General features: G+C 51.7%; 1 protein-coding gene across 2 annotated transcripts in view; it reads right to left on the bottom strand.

Annotated features, from left to right (window-relative positions):
* LOC116941732 (uncharacterized) overlaps nucleotides 1–20,315 on the bottom strand; it is a 136,188-nt gene extending 115,873 nt beyond the window's left edge. Inside the window, exon 1 of one of the 2 annotated variants that reach the window (XM_076066457.1) lies at nucleotides 20,237–20,315. The gene's annotated coding sequence lies outside the window, so the exon portion shown is untranslated. The other variant, XM_076066458.1, reaches the window with a different exon arrangement.
* Between the last annotated feature and the right edge of the window lie 1,605 nt (nucleotides 20,316–21,920).

Below are 21,920 nucleotides of genomic sequence, written 5' to 3'. Positions count from 1 at the left end.
CTGGTACTCCCTTAGGTCGACTCAGCCTCAAATGTGTACCTGGTACAATGTGTAAATAACAGCATTGGGAAGACTAAGGCGCCCGAGCGTGGTGCCGGTGACATCAACCGCGAGTGCGCCGTGCCGACCTTTATAATTGCTACTCAATAACAGCACTTGCCCCACGAGTCTGTTAAAGGCTACACGGGGGTCTTTGTATTTCGTGTGTGCGTGAGCCTGGTCTTATCGCACATTCACCCGCTCGAGAAAACTCGGACCCATATCTCTGTATCGCCAAGGGGTCCTTGCCAATGAATATCTGGAAATTGGTTCATGCGATCCTGACTCTGCTGATGAGACATTGAATGTCGAAAGCAATCCAGACTTTTCGTGTGTTCAACCAACGCTACTAAAATGATGCCACTCGCAGATGGAAGGCCGCGTGGCTGATGGGATATGTAAAAAAACACAATTTTAAAATGTTTATGTTCAGTGGGCAGATATGTGGAGATATTGTCTGCCCAATTATTGTTACTCAAGCAAAGATATAGGTCACCAGTATAGCCTACACGAACTGCTGGAGCAAGTCTTTCCATGGCGAATGTGAGGCTGGTGTAGCCAGCACCACGCCCGGCCACCTTTGTCTCCCCAGTGGTGATGTTTACACGTTGCATCAGCGTACAGATGTGATGTGATACTAGGAAATGCCAAGGACAGATTCTTACATAATTTGACACTGATGTTAGCCTCGGTTGGCAATCACACAGCGTACAGGTTACTTCATTTATGGTCGAATCAATCTAGGAGAAGTATTTAGATATTCGCCGCCGATGTCAGCCATGTGTGCATGTCTATCTCTCTCTCTCTGTGTCTGTGCTGTGTCTCTCCGTGTTGTGCGTCTTGTCCCTGTGTGTCTCTCTTCGCGTGACCTCAACGTGCACCTAGCCTGGCACAAGCGTCATGGTGACGTCACCGCCACTTAGTGGCGAATGGCGGTTGTTGTTGTTGTTGTTGTTGTCTCTCTCTCCGTGTCTACAGCTGCAACAGCCCCTCGCGCTTGACCCCAGGATCCGTTTAACCACCCAGCTCAGAGCTCTTCTCGTGAGTACGTGCTGTTGCAGTTTGTCCCCAAGCTCGTGCTGACACCCGACAGTATCGAGTCGGGCGCGGTGATTTGGATGGCGAGGGTTGGTGGTTCACTCAAAGACTTTTGAAACTCCCGAACCCGCTCGGATGCGCTGCTTCGGATACCGCAGTGCAGCGAGTGGATTCGTCAATTCGGCCACAGCTTAGTGGAGCTGAGAGTGTTGTCCCCTCGTCAGTGAACGTGGTGGGGTTTTCTCCGGGTTCCTGATGTCTGTCAAACATCCCAAGGCAGCAGGACCCTCCTGAAACGGGGTCTTGGGACTCAGCGAGACTTTTCGTGGTCATCTGTACACCTGCTGTGTCTTGATGTTAACTACCTCATCTGGCATACATAAGGTCGTGGGTTCGATCCCGACCTTGAATATTTGGAGTTTCCGTGTCTCTCTCCCTGTGGTCGCGTGGATTTTTCTCCGGGTCCTCCGGTTTTTCCCTCCATATTTAGAAATATGCGTTTAGGGTATTTAGCTGCAAAACATTTCCACATTATAAGCTATCATTTGTTCCCAGATCGCTTCTGAAAAATAGCTGTATAGCTCAGTGTGGCTTTATCTGATCAAATAAAAAATAGTTTAGTCTAGTTTAACTCATATTATTATTATTGATGCATAATAATGTTTTGAATCAGATCGACACATGAGTAACATTCCATTGTGTGTCGTACGACCCTCGTCCACCCGACACAGACAGATAAACACAATTTGTCCTCCTTATTCCCGTCGTTACTTCTATCCTCTGCAACGACGCTTGTCGTTAGTTTGTATCACGGGATTTGTAAGGGATAAGTATCCGGACTGGCATTCAAATGTGGCAGAAGCCTCCTCCTGAATAAACTCCCGAGACCCTGTAAGGCTTTCCTGAACAGTTCACGAAATTGGTAAACAAATCACACCTCCACTGAATGCTGTGCATAAACACCCGTTACTGCAGTTAGCCAAACTTTCCAAGGGAGACAACTTTAAGCTTTAACGTTTCATTAGCTTAATCGTTTCAAGTTTATTCTCGTTCACAGTGATCTGCTGCTGCTGCTGCTGAGTTGGCAGTGGCACACAACCAACAACAACAACAACTCAACACGTCCTTTCGTCAACAATAACACCGTGGCCTTGTACAGGGAACAAACATATAAAATATACGACGTTTCGGGCAATGGCCCTTCCTAATAGCACATCGAGCGAAATACCAGAGAGAGACGGAGTGAGTGACACTTGGAGGCGAATCTCTCCGTGTACCATGGGGCCCTGAACACATTCCCCAAGACGTGGTCTGTTTCTAGATGCCCCGCACCTCCGATTTACACTGTTGGTTACGTACGGTGCGAAAGAAGTTCACCATACATCGAATATGTGGTGCAAATAAAGATAGTTTCCAAATACCACTCACTCAAGCTGTGGCCTCTCTCTCTCTATATGTGTGTGTACTATGAAGTAAGTCCATTGCATGGAACGCTGTCTGTTATATTTGCTATCTTTTCACTTTAAAGGCCACGGTGACATTCTCTGGAAGTATGCATGTTGAAGTTCTTTCCCACCGTACATAGCTAACCGTGTTAATCGGAGGTGCGAGTGATATACAGCAAACCAAAGAGCAGGCCGGCAACTCAGCACGTGGGGTCAAAGGGCAGTCACAGACTCCCGCATGGGGAAGTTCCTACCTCCCCGTACGGCTACAGCTAACCCCCCCCCCTCCCCTGCTGCCCCCTCCCCTGCTGCCCCCCTCCCCTGCTGCCCCAGGCAGCGAACATGTTCTCTCTTGTCAGGGCAAAGTGGGAGAGTCAGATCCCCCGCCGTGTATACGGGCGAGAGAGAGGGGGAGAGAAACGGGGAGAGAGACACAGAGAAAGACACACACACAGGGGAGCATAGAGAGAGAGACGGGGCGAGAGAGAGAAACGGGGAGAGAGACACAGAGAGAGACACACACACAGGGGAGCATAGAGAGAGAGAGAGACGGGGCGAGAGAGAGAGAAAAACGGGGAGACAGACACAGAGAGACACACACACACAGGGGAGCATAGAGAGAGAAAAACGGGGAGAGACACAGAGAGAGACACACACAGGGGAGCATAGAGAGAGGGACGGGGCGAGAGAGAGAGACGGGGAGAGGGAGACAGAGGGAGACAGAGACAGGAAGACAGAGAGACACACAGGGGAGCATATATAGAGAGACGGGGAGAGGGACACAGAGGGAGACAGAGACAGAGAGACACACACAGGGGAGCATAGAGAGAGAGAGACGGGGAGAGGGACACAGAGGGAGACACAGAGAGACACACATACAGTGGAACATAGAGAGAGAGACGGGCAGAGAGACACAGAGAGAGAGACACACAGAGATAGAGACACGTAGGTACACAGAGACATAACACAGACACAAAACAAAAACACAACACACACAACACAGAGAGACACACAACACAGAAAACAATACAGACACACACACAGACACAACCCAGAAAGACACAGCACAGATAGAGACACACACACAAGAGAGCAACAGAGAGACACCAACAGATATAAACACACTCACAACACAGACACACATACACCTAGAGACAGGTACACAACACACACACATAGACAGAGACACACACAACACACACACAGAGAGACACACACACATAGACAGAGACACACACAACACACACACATAGACAGAGACACACAACACACACATAGACAAAGACACACACAACACACACACAGAGACACACACAACACACACACAGACAGAGACAAACACAACACACACATAGACAAAGACACACACAACACACACACAGACACACACACAGACAGAGACACACACAACACACACATAGACAGAGACACACACAACACACACACAGAGACACACACAACACACACACAGAGACACACACAACACACACACAGAGACACACACAACACACACACAGACAGAGACACACACAACACACAACACATAGACAGAGACACACACAACACACAACACATAGACAGAGACACACACCACACACACACAGACACACACAGTCAGAGACACACACAACACACAGCACATAGACAGAGACACACACAACACACACACACAGAGACACACACACAACACACAAATAGACATAGACACACACAACACACAACACATAAACAGAGACACACACAACACACACATAGACAAAGACACACACAACACACACACAGAGACACACACACATAGTCAGAGACACACACAACACACACATAGACAAAGACACACAGAGACACACACACATAGACAGAGACACATACAACACACACATAGACAGAGACACACACAACACAGAGACACACACACACAAAGACACACACAACACACACATAGACAGAGACACACACAGCACACACACAGAGACACACACAACACACACATAGACAAAGACACACAGAGACACACAACACATAGACATAGACACACACAACACACACATAGACAGAGACACACACAACACACAACACATAGACAGAGACACACACAACACACACATAGACAGAGACACACACAACACATAGACAGAGACACACAACACACACATAGACAGAGACACACACAACACACACATAGACAGAGACACACACAACACACACACAGAGACACACACAACACACACACAGAGACACACACAACACACACACAGAGACAGAGACACACACAACACACAACACATAAACAGAGACACACACAACACACACACACAGACACACACAGTCAGAGACACACACAACACACAGCACATAGACAGAGACACACAGAGACACACACACACACAGAGACACACACAACACACACATAGACAGAGACACACACAACACACACATAGACAGAGACACACACAACATACACACAAAAACACACACACAAAGACACACACAACACACACATAGACAGAGACACACACAGCACACACACACAGACACACACAACACACACACAGACAGAGATACACAACACACACATAGACAGATATACACAACACACACACAGAGACACACACAACACACACACACAGACACACACAACACACACACATAGACAGAGACACACAACACACACATAGACAGAGACACACAACACACACATAGACAGAGACACACACAACACACACACAGAGACACACACAACACACACACAGAGACACACACAACACACACACAGAGACAGAGACACACACAACACACAACACATAAACAGAGACACACACAACACACACACACAGACACACACAGTCAGAGACACACACAACACACAGCACATAGACAGAGACACACAGAGACACACACACACACAGAGACACACACAACACACACATAGACAGAGACACACACAACACACACATAGACAGAGACACACACAACATACACACAAAAACACACACACAAAGACACACACAACACACACATAGACAGAGACACACACAGCACACACACACAGACACACACAACACACACACAGACAGAGATACACAACACACACATAGACAGATATACACAACACACACACACACAGACACACACAACACACACACACAGACACACACAACACACACACATAGACAGAGACACACAACACACACATAGACAGAGACACACAACACACACATAGACAGAGACACACACAACACACACATAGACAGAGACACACACAACACACAACACATACACAGAGACACACACAACACACACACACAGAGACACACACAACACACACACAGAGACACACACACAGACAGAGACACACACAACACACACAATGACAGAGACACACACAACACACATACACAGACACACACACAACACACAACACATAGACAGAGACACACACAACACACATACACAGAGACAACACACACACAGAGACACACACAACACACAACACATAGACAGAGACACACACAACACACAGAGACACACACATGGTCAGAGACACACACAACACACACATAGACAGAGACACACACATAGACAGAGACACACACAACACACACATAGACAGAGACACACACAACACACAGACACACAACACAGGTACACAACAACAACAACGCAGAGAGAGAGAGCGAGTGAGAGGCTCGCACGGTGGACAGCGGAGTCGTTGGGATCGCGACCCTCCTCCTGCCGCCCGTCTCTCGAGTGCCCACCCAGGAACCCCGCGTGGCACCGTCTCGTGTGAGGGGTGAGGGGGTGAGGGGTTGAAGGGCCGAGGGTTGGAGCGGTATCTTTACGGCTGTGTATTTTATGATGGCAATTTTTTGGAAATGGCGAGCAAAACTAATGTACAGATAAACATCGAATTCCAAAATAGGCCAAATATTGTGGGCCCGCACCTGTGAGAGGTAACCGCCTCCCTGGCGTTCGGGAGAAATCGGAATCGCTGCTGCTGCTGTAGCTGCTGCTGCTGTAGCTGCTGCTGCTGCTGTAGCTGCTGCTGCTGCTGTAGCTGCTGCTGCTGTAGCTGCTGCTGCTGCTGCTGTAGCTGCTGCTGCTGCTGTAGCTGCTGCTGCTGTAGCTGATGCTGCTTTAGCTGCTGTTGTAGCTGCTGCTGCTGTAGTTGATGTTGCTGTAGCTGCTGCTGCTCCTGTAGCTTCTACTGCTGTAGCTGCTGTAGCTGCTGTAGCTGCTGTAGCTGCTGCTGTAGCTGCTGTAGCTGCTGTAGCTGCTGCTGTAGCTGTAGCTGCTGCTGTAGCTGCTGCTGCTGTAGCTGCTGCTGTAGCTGTAGCTGCAGCTGCTGTAGCTGCAGCTGCTGTAGCTGCAGCTGCTGTAGCTGCTGCTGCTGTAGCTGCTGCTGCTGTAGCTGCTGCTGCTGTAGCTGCTGCTGCTGTAGCTGCTGCTGCTGTAGCTGCTGCTGCTGTAGCTGCTGCTGCTGCTGCCCGAGAGCGGCGGGTATCGGATCTCGTCAATTACCCGCGTGGCCTTTTGTGAGCGGCGCTATCCGCAGATAAATTACAGCGGGATGGAAACCCACGCACACACACACACAACAACAACCCACACACACGACAACAACAACAACCCACACACACAACAACAACTCACACACACACACAACAACTCACACACACAACAACAACAACAACCCACACACACAACAACAACTCACACACACACACAACAACCCACACACACAACAACAACTCACACACACACACAACAACTCACACACACAACAACAACAACAACCCACACACACAACAACAACTCACACACACACACAACAACAACTCACACACACACACAACAACTCACACACACAACAACAACAACAACCCACACACACAACAACAACTCACACACACACACACAACAACAACTCACACACACAACAACAACTCACACACACACAACAACTCACACACACAACAACAACAACTCACACACACAACAACAACAACTCACACACACACACACGACAACTCACACACACGACAACAACAACCCCCCCACACACAACAACAACCCACACACAACAACAACTCACATACACAACAACAACTCACACACACACACAACAACAACTCACACACACGACAACAACAACCCACACACACAACAACAACCCACACACACGACAACAACAACCCACACACAACAACAACCCACACACGCGACAACAACAACCCACACACACAACAACAACCCACACACACAACAACAACCCACACACACAACAACAACAACCCACGCACAGACACACACGACAACAACAACAACAGCCGCCGTTCACCACTCAGTGGTGGCGACACCACCGCAACACTCGTGCCAGGCTAGGTGCCCCTTGAGGCCGTCACGTGAAGTGTGGGGTGCTCTCACTGCTGTCAGGAGGCCACGGGACAGACCCCAGGTGCCACTGAGATGACTGGAGGGCCGCCACCTGTGCTCACCACCGTGCCAACTTTCTGCGATTTAGCCACCGGGCTCTCCGCTCGTTGTTGTGAGCGTCGCTACTCTGCTCTCCGATGTTGTTGTTGGGCGACTGCCTCCAACTGCTCAGTAGCAGCGTCCTTCACGAGCCTCCTCCACAGAGGCCGATCTCGACACCGCTGGCACCAGTCATTGGCAAGTCCACTCAGCTCCACGTCCTCCTGTACCACATCACTCCATCTCTTCTCTAGCCCGTGCCGCGCTCGTTTATCCCCCTCGATCCGGCCTAACAGAAGCTGCTTGTGCATGCGGTGGCTGGGCATGCGAGCTACATGACCAGGCCAGCAGCCGCAGGCTTACTTGCACACATACGGACGTACATACACGTACATGCATACTCGATATTTTTTTTGCAAACGTAAGTAAATTACAGCGGGATGGAGCACACACACACACACATATACACACATACACACATACATACACACATACATACACACACACATACACACACATATACACACACATACACACACATACACACACATACATACACACATATACACACATACACAACAACAACCGCCATTCGCCACTAAGTGGCGGTGACGTCATCACGACGCTTGTGTCAGGCCATCACACACACACCCTCACACACATCATCACAATCACACACACACACACCATCACACACACATCATCACAATCACACACATCATCACAATCACACACACACACACATCATCACAATCACACACACACACACCATCACACACACATCATCACAATCACACACACACACACACCCTCACACACACCCTCACAATCACACACATCATCACAATCACACACACACACATCATCACACACACACACACACCCTCACACACACACCCTCACACACACATCCTACATTCACACACACACACATCATCACAATCACACACACACACATCATCACAATCACACACATCATCACAATCACACACACACACATCATCACAATCACACACACACATCATCACAATCACACACACACACACCCTCACACACATCCTACATTCACACACACACACATCATCACAATCACACACATCATCACAATCACACACACACACACACCCTCACACACATCATCACAATCACACACACACATCATCACAATCACACACACACACACACACATCCTCACACACACACCCTCACACACATCATCACAATCACACACACACACCCTCACACACACATCCTACATTCACACACACCCTCACACACACACCATCACACACATCATCACAATCACACACACACACACACCCTCACACACATCATCATCACAATCACACACACACACACACCCTCACACACATCATCACAATCACACACACACACCCTCACACACCCTCACACACACATCATCACAATCACACACACACACACATCCTCACACACACATCCTACATTCACACACACACCCTCACACACACACCCTCACAAACACACCCTCACACACATCATCACAATCACACATACACCCTCACACACACACCCTCACACACACACCCTCACACAGATCATCACAATCACACACACACACCCTCACACACACATCCTACATTCACACACACACACACACCCTCACACACACACCCTCACACACACATCATCACAATCACACACACACACACCCTCACACACACATCCTACATTCACACACACACCCTCACACACACATCATACATTCACACACACACACACACATCCTCACACACACACCCTCACACACACATCCTACATTCACACACACACACACACACCCTCACACACACATCCTACATTCACACACACATCATCACAATCACACACACACACACACCCTCACACACACATCCTACATTCACACACACACCCTCACACACACATCATCACAATCACACACACACACATCATCACAATCACACACACACACACCCTCACACACACATCCTACATTCACACACACCCTCACACACACATCATCACAATCACACACACACACCCTCACACACACACCCTCACACACACATCCTACATTCACACACACATCCTACATTCACACACACACCCTCACACACACATCCTACATTCACACACACACACATCCTTACACACACATCATCACAATCACACACACACACCCTCACACACACATCCTACATTCACACACACACCCTCACACACACATCCTACATTCACACACACCCTCACACACACACCCTCACACACACATCCTACATTCACACACACACCCTCACACACACATCATCATAATCACACACACACACACACCCACACACACACACCCTCACACACACATCCTACATTCACACACACCCTCACACACACACCCTCACACACACATCCTACAATCACACACGCACACCCTCACACACACATCATCACAATCACACACACACCCTCACACACACATCATCACAATCACACACACACACCCTCACACACACATCCTACATTCACACACACACCCTCACAATCACACCCTCACACACACATCCTACATTCACACACACACACATCCTCACACACACATCCTCACACACACACACCCTCACACACACATCTTACATTCACACACACACATCCTCACACACACATCATCACAATCACACACACACCCTCACACACACACCCTCACACACACATCCTACATTCACACACACACACCCGCACACACACATCCTACATTCACACACACACTTCCTCACACACACATCCTACATTCACACACACACATCCTCACACACATCCTACATTCACACACACCCTCACACACACACCCTCACACACACATCCTACAATCACACACGCACACCCTCACACACACATCATCACAATCACACACACACCCTCACACACACATCATCACAATCACACACACACACCCTCACACACACATCCTACATTCACACACACACCCTCACAATCACACCCTCACACACACATCCTACATTCACACACACACACATCCTCACACACACATCCTCACACACACACACCCTCACACACACATCTTACATTCACACACACACATCCTCACACACACATCATCACAATCACACACACACCCTCACACACACACCCTCACACACACATCCTACATTCACACACACACACCCGCACACACACATCCTACATTCACACACACACTTCCTCACACACACATCCTACATTCACACACACACATCCTCACACACACATCCTACAATCACACACACATCCTACAATCACACACACACTTCCTCACACACATCCTCACAATCACACACACACCCTCACACACACATCCTACATTCACACACACACTTCCTCACACACACATCCTACATTCACATACACACATCCTCACACACACATCCTACAATCACACACACATCCTCACAATCACACACACACACACTTCCTCACACACAGATCCTCACAATCACACACACACACACCCTCACACACACATCCTACATTCACACACACACTTCCTCACACACACATCCTACAATCACACACACATCCTCACAATCACACACAAACCCTCACACACACATCCTACATTCACACACACACTTCCTCACACACATCCTCACAATCACACACACACTTCCTCACACACACATCCTCACAATCACACACACACACCCTCACACACATCCTACATTCACACACACACATCCTCACACACACACATCCTACAATCACACACACATCCTCACAATCACACACACACACACTTCCTCACACACAGATCCTCACAATCACACACACACATCCTACATTCACACAACAACAACAACAACAACCGCCATTCGCCACTAAGTGGCGGTGACGTCACCACGACGCTTGTGCCAGGCTATGTGCACCCTGAGGCCACGTGAAGTGTCGAACGCCCGCTGGCAGGAGGTCACGGGGCAGACCCAGGCGCCACTGGTCGACTGACTGAGATGACTGGCTGATGCACCACCTGTGCCCCCTACTGTGCCAACCTGCTGTGCTTTAGCCACCCGGCGCTCCGCTCGCTGTTGTGAGCGTCGCTCCTCCGCCCTCCGTTGTTGTTGGAGGGCGACTGCCTCCAACTGCCCAGTAGCATCCTTCACGAGCCTCCTCCACAGAGGCCGATCTTGACACCGCTGGTACCAGTCATCGGCAAGTCCACTCAGCTCCACGTCCTCCTGTACCACATCACTCCATCTCTTCTCTAGCCCGTGCCGCGCCCGCTTAGCCCCCTCAATCCGGCCAAACAAAAGCTGTTTCGGCATGCGGTGGCTGGGCATGCGGGCTACATGACCCAGCCATCGCAGCCTTGCCTGCCGGAGGAGCTCACCGATGGGACCTTGCCCAGATCTTTCAAGGATTTGTGAGCTCCTCACACAATCCAGTCTGGTTAAACCCAGGATGGATCGTAGGCAGGCCAGCCTAAATGTTTCTAACCGGCGAAGATGTTCCATTAGGGGGGTCCACGTTTCGCAAGCGTAGAGAAGGGAGGGAATGACCATGCCCGAGAAAACCTGAAGCTTAGTGTGGAGCGACAGACCAGGTAGCTTCTACACAGCGTTACGCAACCGATGAAAAGATATTGCCGCTCGACTGATTCGGAGTGAGACCTCTACTCACACACACTTCCTCACACACACATCCTACAATCACACACACACACATCCTCACACACACACATCCTACAATCACACACACATCTTCACAATCACACACACACTTCCTCACACACACATCCTCACAATCACAGACACATTCTCACAATCACACAACAACAACAACCGCCATTCGCCACTAAGTGGCGGTGACGTCACCACGACGCTTGTGCCAGGCCATGTGCACCTTGAGCCCACGTGAAGTGTCGAACGCCCGCTGGCAGGAGGTCACGGGGCAGACCCAAGTGCCACGAGTCGACTGACTGAGATGACTGGCTGGTGCACCACCTGTGCCCCCTACTGTGCCAACCTGCTGTGCTTTAGCCACCCGGCGCTCCGCTCGTTGTTGTGAGCGTCGCTCCTCCGCCCTCCGTTGTTGTTGGAGGGCGACTGCCTCCAACTGCCCAGTAGCGTCCTTCACGAGCCTCCTCCACAGAGGCCGATCTTGACACCGCTGGTACCAGTCATCGGCAAGTCCACTCAGCTCCACGTCCTCCTGTACCACAGTACTCCATCTCTTCTGTAGCCCGTGCCGCGCCCGTTTAGCCCCCTCGATCCGGCCGAACAAAAGTTGTTTCGGCATGCGGTGGCTAAGCATGCGGGCTACATGACCCAGCCAACGCAGCCTTGCCTGCCGGAGGAGCTCACCGATGGGACCGTGCCCAGATCTTTCAAGGATTTGTGAGCTCCGCACACAATCCAGCCTGGTTAAACCCAGGATGGATAGAGGGCAGGCCAGCCTAAATGTTTCTAACCGATTTAAAGCTTTTGTGACTGCAAGGATTCATCTTCTTTGTTTGTTTCGGTAAAGTCACGTAGAATGAGAATAAAATAATAAAATAAAATAAAACAATAAAATTCTCACAACGTTTCGGCCACAACACAAGTGGCCTTCTTCAGGTGAAAGGAACAAACCTGTCGGGACGACCGAAAGAACCAAAGAAGATGTTTCTAACCAGCGAAGATGTTCCATTAGGGGGGTCCACGTTTCGCAAGCGTAGAGAAGGGAGGGAATGACCGTGGCCGAGAAGACCTGAAGCTTAGGGCGGAGCGACAGACCAGGTAGCTTCCACACAGCGTTACGCAACCGATGAAAAGATATTGCCGCTCGACTGATTCGGAGTGAGACCTCTGCTGTTAAACTGGAGCCGGTAATAAGCACACTGCCCAGGTATGGGAAACTCTCCACTTTATCCACAACTGCCCCATCACCGATTGTGAGTTGTGGGGGTGGCGTGTCCGATGGTACAAAATACCCAGGCAGGTGCTTAGTTTTGGTGGGGCTGATGGTAAGGCCCCACCTCCTAGTGGCACGTTCCAGTCTCAGCAGCAGCGTCTCCAACTCCTCCTCTGAATCAGCGGCTATTACCAAATCATCGGCATACATAACGTGGTTGACCAATAGGGAGCCATCCCTTGACCGCACCCGGGCATCGATCAGCCTCCCATTATATCTGTACCATATGGAGATTCCCCCAGTACAGCTATTGAAGGTTTCACTAACTACGTGGTCAAAATAGATGTTAAGTAATGTGGGAGCCAGAGGACATCCCTGTCGCACCCCAACGTGTACAGGGAATGGCTCTGACTCCCGGCCACGTGGTTTTACCCGGGCCCGCTCACCATCATGAAGGTCCTTAATGATCGTGAGCAGAGGGTCAGGTACTCCAAAAGCACGAAGAACAACCCAGAGCCCAGGCCTACTGATGGTATCATAGGCCTTGACCAGATCAATAAAGCAGAGATGTAGGTCTTGCTGGAATTCCCTACACCTCTGCTGTAGCAGACGGACAGAAAATATGGCATCTGTGCAGGACCGCCCTTTCCTGAAACCGCATTGGGGCTCTGCAAGCCTCTCCTCAGCGTGCCTGGCAAGGCAATGTTGAATAATCCTTGCCAGGACCTTTCCCGGCACACTGAGGAGTCAGATGCCCCTGTAGTTGTTACAGTCTGTGCGGTCTCCCTTCTTAAAGAGGGGGGCCACCAAGGCATCCTTCCAATCCTGCGGAACCCGTCCAGTGGTCCAGACTGTTGTTATGATGTCATATAGGGCAGTCTGTGCACAAACGCCACCCTCCCTCAACATTTCGCTTGGGAGATCATCTCTGCCCGCTGCCTTTCCTGGTTTCAGACTCCGGATCGCCTTCAGTACTTCCTCAACAGATGGCACCTCAGCCAGCCACTCACAGGGGGTGACTTCTTCCAATATTTGAGGCACCGCAGCCTCAGCAGCGTCATCCCCACATTGTGCCACGATGTTTTCCTGCCTGAGAGATTTTCCCTCCCCCAGGACTTCACAGAAATGCTCAGCAAATCTGCAAATCTGTTCCTGGGGTCAGAGATTGGATCACCGTTTTTTTCCCTAATGATGGTCATAGGTGTGGCGCTGCAGGTTACTTTTTTGATGGAGTTAAATCGAGATTTGTGATCGCGGGCCACTGAGGCAGACTCCAGCTCCTCAGCAACCCGCGACTACTACCCATCCTTACAGCGCGTCACGGCTCTCCGAACCTCCGAGCGAACGCTGCGGTAAGCCTCTTCATTCTCTGATGTGGGATTCTGTAGCCGATGACAGTGGGCCTGTCGCTTTTTCTCAACCATCCTGAACACCTCATCTGTCAGCCAGGGCCTCTGGGGAGGTCTGGACCGCCTACCCAAAGCAGCCATTGCAGCTGCATGAGTCCCACTCCTAAACCTCATCCATTTACCCTCGACATCAGGAGTCGGGGACTATGCAAATCCCAGCCGCAAGCGATTATGAAATTCTCACTTGCAACTTTCATCAGATAACTGAGACCAGGCCACTTTAGGTTGTAATGGGGTCCTGGATGTACACCCACCACCGGAGTGGAAGAATGGCAGGCACATCTTACAGATGGTCGATGGTCAGAGGGCAGATCCAGCAGATGTTCTTGCTTGGACCCGGCATGCATCCATGATGTTGTGTGGATGCGCCGATGCCGGAACAGCGTTTTGGTAATTACAAGCCCATGGGCTGCACAAAAATCTAGCAGCTTCCTACCGTTGTTATTGAGCTGATCTGGCCCATGCCCTCCAATCACTCCAGACCAGGTGCCAGCATCATGACCAACTCGGGCATTGAAGTCACCCAACATGATGACTCTATCCCAAGGTGCCACTTTAGCCAGCACCTGTGACAGGAGGTCATAGAAGGCATCTGACTCATCGGCTTTGCCTGCATCCCTCCACGGATGTTCGTCTTCGGTGGGGGCATAAGTAACCACGACCACCACTCCTCGCCTCCGGTTGATGGGAAGGCGAGCCCAAAGTAGCCTGGGGCTTACAGCTTCCCACACCTCACCGCCACGCTCCCACGCCCCCTTCATTCTTTTGTTCAAAAGAAGAGCCACACCCTGTTGTTTGGCAGTCTGCTGCCCCGAGTAGAGGACTGTCCACCCCTCATGGTGGCAAGAGCCAGAATCGGTCCATCGGACCTACTGAATGCCACAGAAATGCAGGCAGTAGCGGTCCAGCTCCCGACAGAGGAGTGGCAGCCTCTCCTCCGCAGTGAGTGTTCGAACATTCCACGTGGCCATCCGTAGTGGCTTTTCGTTGTTTCTGGAGGAGCCCCGAGGGTAGAGATTCAATCTCCTGGCTCCACCAATTGGGGTTTGGCCAGGAGACGTCATAGACGCCTGTCCCCCCGGGGCCTCCGGCACAAGCTTATTAATTACATATTTTAGTTTAACTCGTGGTTTAGTGGTAATTAACTAAAGGTGGAGGGATTACCAGCCCCTCGCACCCATCCAGAGCCCCCGATTAGCCACTGTGGTGGACACAGACTCTATGAGGGGAGGAGCCAATCGGAATTGGCCCTCCCCCCACAGCACTGTCCACGACAGAGTTGCCCGTCCGGCACCGCAAGGAGGTAGGGGGTTGTTTTGCCAGACAATCACACACACACACTTCCTCACATACACATCCTCACTATCACACACACACACTTCATTACACACACATATCCTCACAATCACACACACACTTCCTTACACACACATATCCTCACAATCACACACACACTTCCTCACACACACTTCCTCACACACACATCCTACAATCACACACACACACAATCACACACACACACCCTCACAATCACACATACACACATCCTCACACACACATCCTACAATCAAACACACACACTTCCTCACACACACAATCACACACACACACACATCCTCACAATCACACACATCCTCACACAATGTCGGAAATGACGCTTTCACGGCTGAGCAAGATTCGCGCTCGGGAAGAGTCGCAACGACGGGCGGAGGAGCTTGGTTTTGTTGGTTTTGTTGGAAGCGCTCGCGCGGCCGTGCGCGTGTTGGGTTATCAGCCCCCCCCGGGGGGGGGGGGGACGGCTCCAGGGCATAGAATAATAATAATGCATCCTACAGCTTGCTTCGAAGATGGTAATCAAAGCTATTTCCAAAGGAAGCAGATTTGATAAGATCACGCTGCCGTGCCTAAAATCACATTTCCTGGCCAGCCCGTCGCAAGATCTGCCTTTAACTTGATTCCCTCGCTCCATCTCCCCCCCCACTCCTCACCCTCCCCGCCTCCTCACCCGCGCATCCCTCGCAAGCCGCCCGCGCGCTCTCTCCCTCACTCTCTCCCTCACTCTCTCTCTCACTCTTTCTCTCACTCTCTCTCTCACTCTCCCTCACTCTCACTCTCCCTCACTCTCACTCTCTCTCTCACTCTCCCTCACTCTTTCTCTCACTCTCTCTCACTCTCCCTGACTCTCTCTCTCTCACTCTTCCTCACTCTCTCTCACTCTCCCTCACTCTCTCTCACTCTCCCTCACTCTCTCTCACTCTCCCTGACTCTCACTCTCTCTCGCTCTCTCTCTCACTCTCCCTGACTCTCTCTCTCTCACTCTCTCTCGTTCTCTGGCACACTCTCTCTCTCTCACTCTCTCTCCCTCTCAGGCTCTCACTCGCTCTCACTCACTCTCTCTCACTCACTCTCTCTCACTCTCCCTGACTCTCTCTCACTCTCCCTCACTCTCTCTCACTCTCTCTCACTCTACCTACTCTCTCTCTCTCACTCTCCCTCACCCTCTCTCTCACTCTCCCTCACTCTCTCTCTCTCACTCTCTCTCGCTCTCTCTCACTCTCCCTGACTCTCTCTCTCACTCGTTCTCTGGCGCACTCTCCCTCTCACTCTCTCTCCCCCTCTCAGGCTCTCACTCTCTCTCCCTCACTCTCTCTCACTCTCTCTCTCTCTCACCCTCCCTCACTCTCTCTCACTCTCTCGCTCTCTGGCGCACTCTCTCACACTCTCTCTCGCTCTCTCCCTCTCAGGCTCTCACTCTCTCTCACTCTCTCTCACTCTCGTTCTCTGGCGCACTCTCTCACTCTCTCTCTCTCTCACTCGCTCACTCTCTCGCTCTCTCTCTCTCTATCGTTCTCTCTCTATATCGTTCTCTCTCTCGCTCGCTCACTCTCTCTATCGTCCTCTCTCTCTCTCTCGTTCGCTCTCTCTCTCTCGCTCTCTCGCCGGATCCCTTTGTTCGGCAGCATTCATTACAGAGCGGCAAATCAGGGTGCAGCCTTCAGATTTCATCACCACGGACAGCTCCCGAGCTATGCTCTCTCCCTCTCCCTTCATCCACCCACACACGCCCTCCCCCTCCCTCCCCTCCATCCCCTCCCCTCCCATGCCTTGTCATCTGACTGCTTCCCTCCCCCCGCCACGCCGTGCCACGCACCACGCCACGCCCGCCCAGCGCAGGCTATTAATAGCCGATGTCCTACATCAGTAACGTTGTAACATCACTCGCGCCACCACCACCATCATCAACAACAACAACATCGCGGGGATGTGGACTGCATCGGTAATATCCCGAGCAAAACCACGGTACAACGATCGTCACCACCACCACCATTGTCACCGACCGTCAACATCAACATACAGATCACTGCCTCCATTGCTGACATGAACACCACCACCAACAACAACAGCCGCTACCCGCCACTGAGCGGTGGTGACGTCACCAGAGGGCTTGTGCCAGGCTAGGTGCACCCCGAGGCCATAGCCTGAAGCGTGGAAGGCTCGCTACTGTCAGGAGGTCACTTGGACAGCCCCAAGTGACGAAGGTTAGCTGACCGAGATAACTGGCAGATGCACCACGATCACGACCATCATCACCATCATCTTCATCATCGACAACATCACCCCCGACACCAACTGCCTCTACAACCATCACCCATTATCAACATCATTATCATCAGAATCAACAAGGACAGCAGCAGCTGAAGCAGCTGCTGCTGTGTGTTTGTGTGATGACGTCACGCGGTTACGGAGGGCCGCAAAGGGCGTTGGGGTAGTTCGCGCCCAGGTCAATTCACCCGTCGACGCGCTTACACCGTTACTGCAGTCCACATTGGGTTGTGTAGTACACACACAATCATACAGTCTACATTGGGTGTGCAGTACAGTATACACACACTCATACAGTCCACATTGGGTTGTGTAGTATACACGCAATCATATTGTCCACATTGAGTTATTGGATTTGCTTGATGAAGAGCCGCTGCTGAGCACCCGTGGCCCAAAGGATTCACAGACGGCAAGCGGCCAGCAACAAACAGCACGTTCAAAATATCAAGCAGCCAGCTGCGTGTTAATGCTTTGCGCGTGTGAGTGATTGTGGGTATGCATGCGTGTGTGTGAGTGATTGTTTGCGTGTGAGTGATTGTGTGCGTGTGTGTGCGCGTGGGTGAGTAAGTACGTGTGTGTGAGTGTGTGTGCACGTTTGCGTGTGTTTGTGTGAGTGTGCGACCGACTTCGCACGGACATCAAAACGTCTTCACGTTGCCGAGCTGAAAGTTTGTTACCTTGTGGCCTCAAATAACCCGAGCTTGGGAGCGAGCGAGGCTCGCGCTGCAGGCATCGGAGTATCGCGAGAGCGTGCGAGAGCGCGAGAGTGAGCGAGATCTCAACAGCAAGATCGTGGAGTGCCACAAAAACCACAGCAACAACACGAGGGGTGCGGATCATCGATGGGGGCAGCCCGTCCTCGGGGTCACGTGCCACTTCACCTGACTCTCACAACACAATTTCTCACCAGACACTCACCACTCAGCCGACACACTCGCCACTTAGACCGATACGACTCACCAGCTATCATCACCATCACCATCGCTGCAACCCTGAACGCCGAATTAATGAACGCACCGTGCAAGGAGAGCGAGGGAGGGAGGGAGCTTCGCGATGTGAGACACAGAGCGGCTGTCATTCGCGATCCCTCCGCGTCACGCAAACCCAACTCCAGCCCGCCCGGCGCGACTCGCACCAAACGCGAGGCTGTCCGTGGGTAGCGGCGCATAGCGCACCCCCCCCCCCCCCACCATCGCACCGGTAGCAGTCGCAGCAGTCGCAGCAGCAGCAGCAGCAGCAGCAGGAGCAGCAGGAGGAAGGGTAGCCCCCCTAGTTCACGCGCGAATCGCACCGAGGGGACAGCGCCGCGAGGCGAGGAGGCAGCGACCCCCGGTCCCGAGCCGGGTCACTTACCGCGTCTCCGGCGGCGGCGGCGGCGGCGGCGCTCGCGTCCTCTCCTCCTGGACGCCCCCCCCCCCAACACACCTCCGCCCCCCCCCCCGCGGCCGTTCCCTGTCCTCCTCACGCCCCCACCACCCTCCCCCACCACCCTTCTTCTCGTCCCCTCTGGCTCACAAACGCGACGCGGCCGCTGAGCGATGTCACTCCATCCCTAGGCCAACAACGCGCGATTGAGAGGCGGAAAGCGACAGCGGCGAGCCGACGACTCCCCGCTGCTCACTCGCGCGCTCGCTGCTGCTACGCACACGCGCGCACGCACGCCCTCGACTGGAGGTGCGGTGGCGAGCGAGCGAGCGTGTGCGCGTGTGTGTGTGTGCGGTTGGATGGGGTGGTGCATCGGAGAAAGTGGGTAGAGGGAGGTGGTGGTGGTTGGGTGGGGGATGTTGGGGGTGTTGTTGTTGTTGTTGGCGGTGGTTGCGGTGGTGGTGGGGAGAGGACTCTCGCTTTGTGCGTCGTCCCCTCCCTCCCCTCCCCGCCCCCCAGGCTCCCGCTCCCCAGCGCCACGCACGCACACGCACGGCATAGCACACGCACACACGCACACACACGCACACATGTGCACTTGAGCTCCGCGTATGATTGGCAGAGAGATGGAGAGAGGCAGAGCTGAAGGCCATGGCAACAACACTCACGCACGCACACTAACACACACACGCACTCACGCACACATTAAAACACGCACGCACTGACACACATAGGAACACATGCACGCATTCACGCACACATGCACTCACGAACGCACGCACGCACACGCCAACGCACGCACTAACGCACTCACGCACACACGGACGCACTAACACATGCACGCACTCACTCATACACACACAGGCGCATGTACAAAGGCACGCACTCACGTGCACACTAACACACGAACTAACGCACTCACGCACACACACAAGGGAACAATGCACGTATTTGTACGTATCAGAATACTATTGAATCACATGCGCTTTAAAATGAAATATTAAACACACACGCGCACGTTGGCGAGTGATGTATACAAGAGAGGGGGGGGGGGGGGGTTAGCGCACTGCGCAGGGAATGATTTGAGTCAAATTCCCGGCCACGGCTAACATCAGTCGCGAGTGCCATCTGACCCTATCTGGGTACACCCCCATACCACCCTCCACTACGTCACCGCCTCGTCCTGCCCTTAGTAGGAACCTGCACTGACCGGCACGGTGAAGTATGGTCAAACAGCATCCCACAATCGACAAACGCGGCGTGGGTGAGTGATGCCGTCACTCACTAACAATGCAAGGGCCGTACAATATTATGATCATTAATATTCACATATATCCACGAAATACATATATTCAGTAGCCATGTATAATGTAACATATTGAGAGAGAGTGCAAATATACTAATATAGAGAGATATTATATATACTGTTATAGAGAGAGATATTATATATACTTATATATAGAGATATTATATATACTTATATAGAGATAGATATTATATATTTATATAGAGAGATATTCCAGTGTCTATTTGAAGAAGAGAAGTCGTCATCACTTCCTGTGAGCGCGCGCGCGAGCAGTCCACGCGCGCGACCCAACAATCACACGCGCGCGCCCTTGCTGACGATGATGACGATACCGCTACTTCTGGCTGCTGCTGATGATGACGCTGC

This window comes from Petromyzon marinus, chromosome 12 (genome assembly GCF_048934315.1).
Source record: "Petromyzon marinus isolate PM22_M1 ecotype Great Lakes invasive population chromosome 12, UKy_Petmar_22M1.pri1.0, whole genome shotgun sequence".
Classification (NCBI taxonomy): Eukaryota; Metazoa; Chordata; class Hyperoartia; order Petromyzontiformes; family Petromyzontidae; genus Petromyzon; species Petromyzon marinus.
This window is presented reverse-complemented; position numbering and strand designations above follow the sequence as displayed.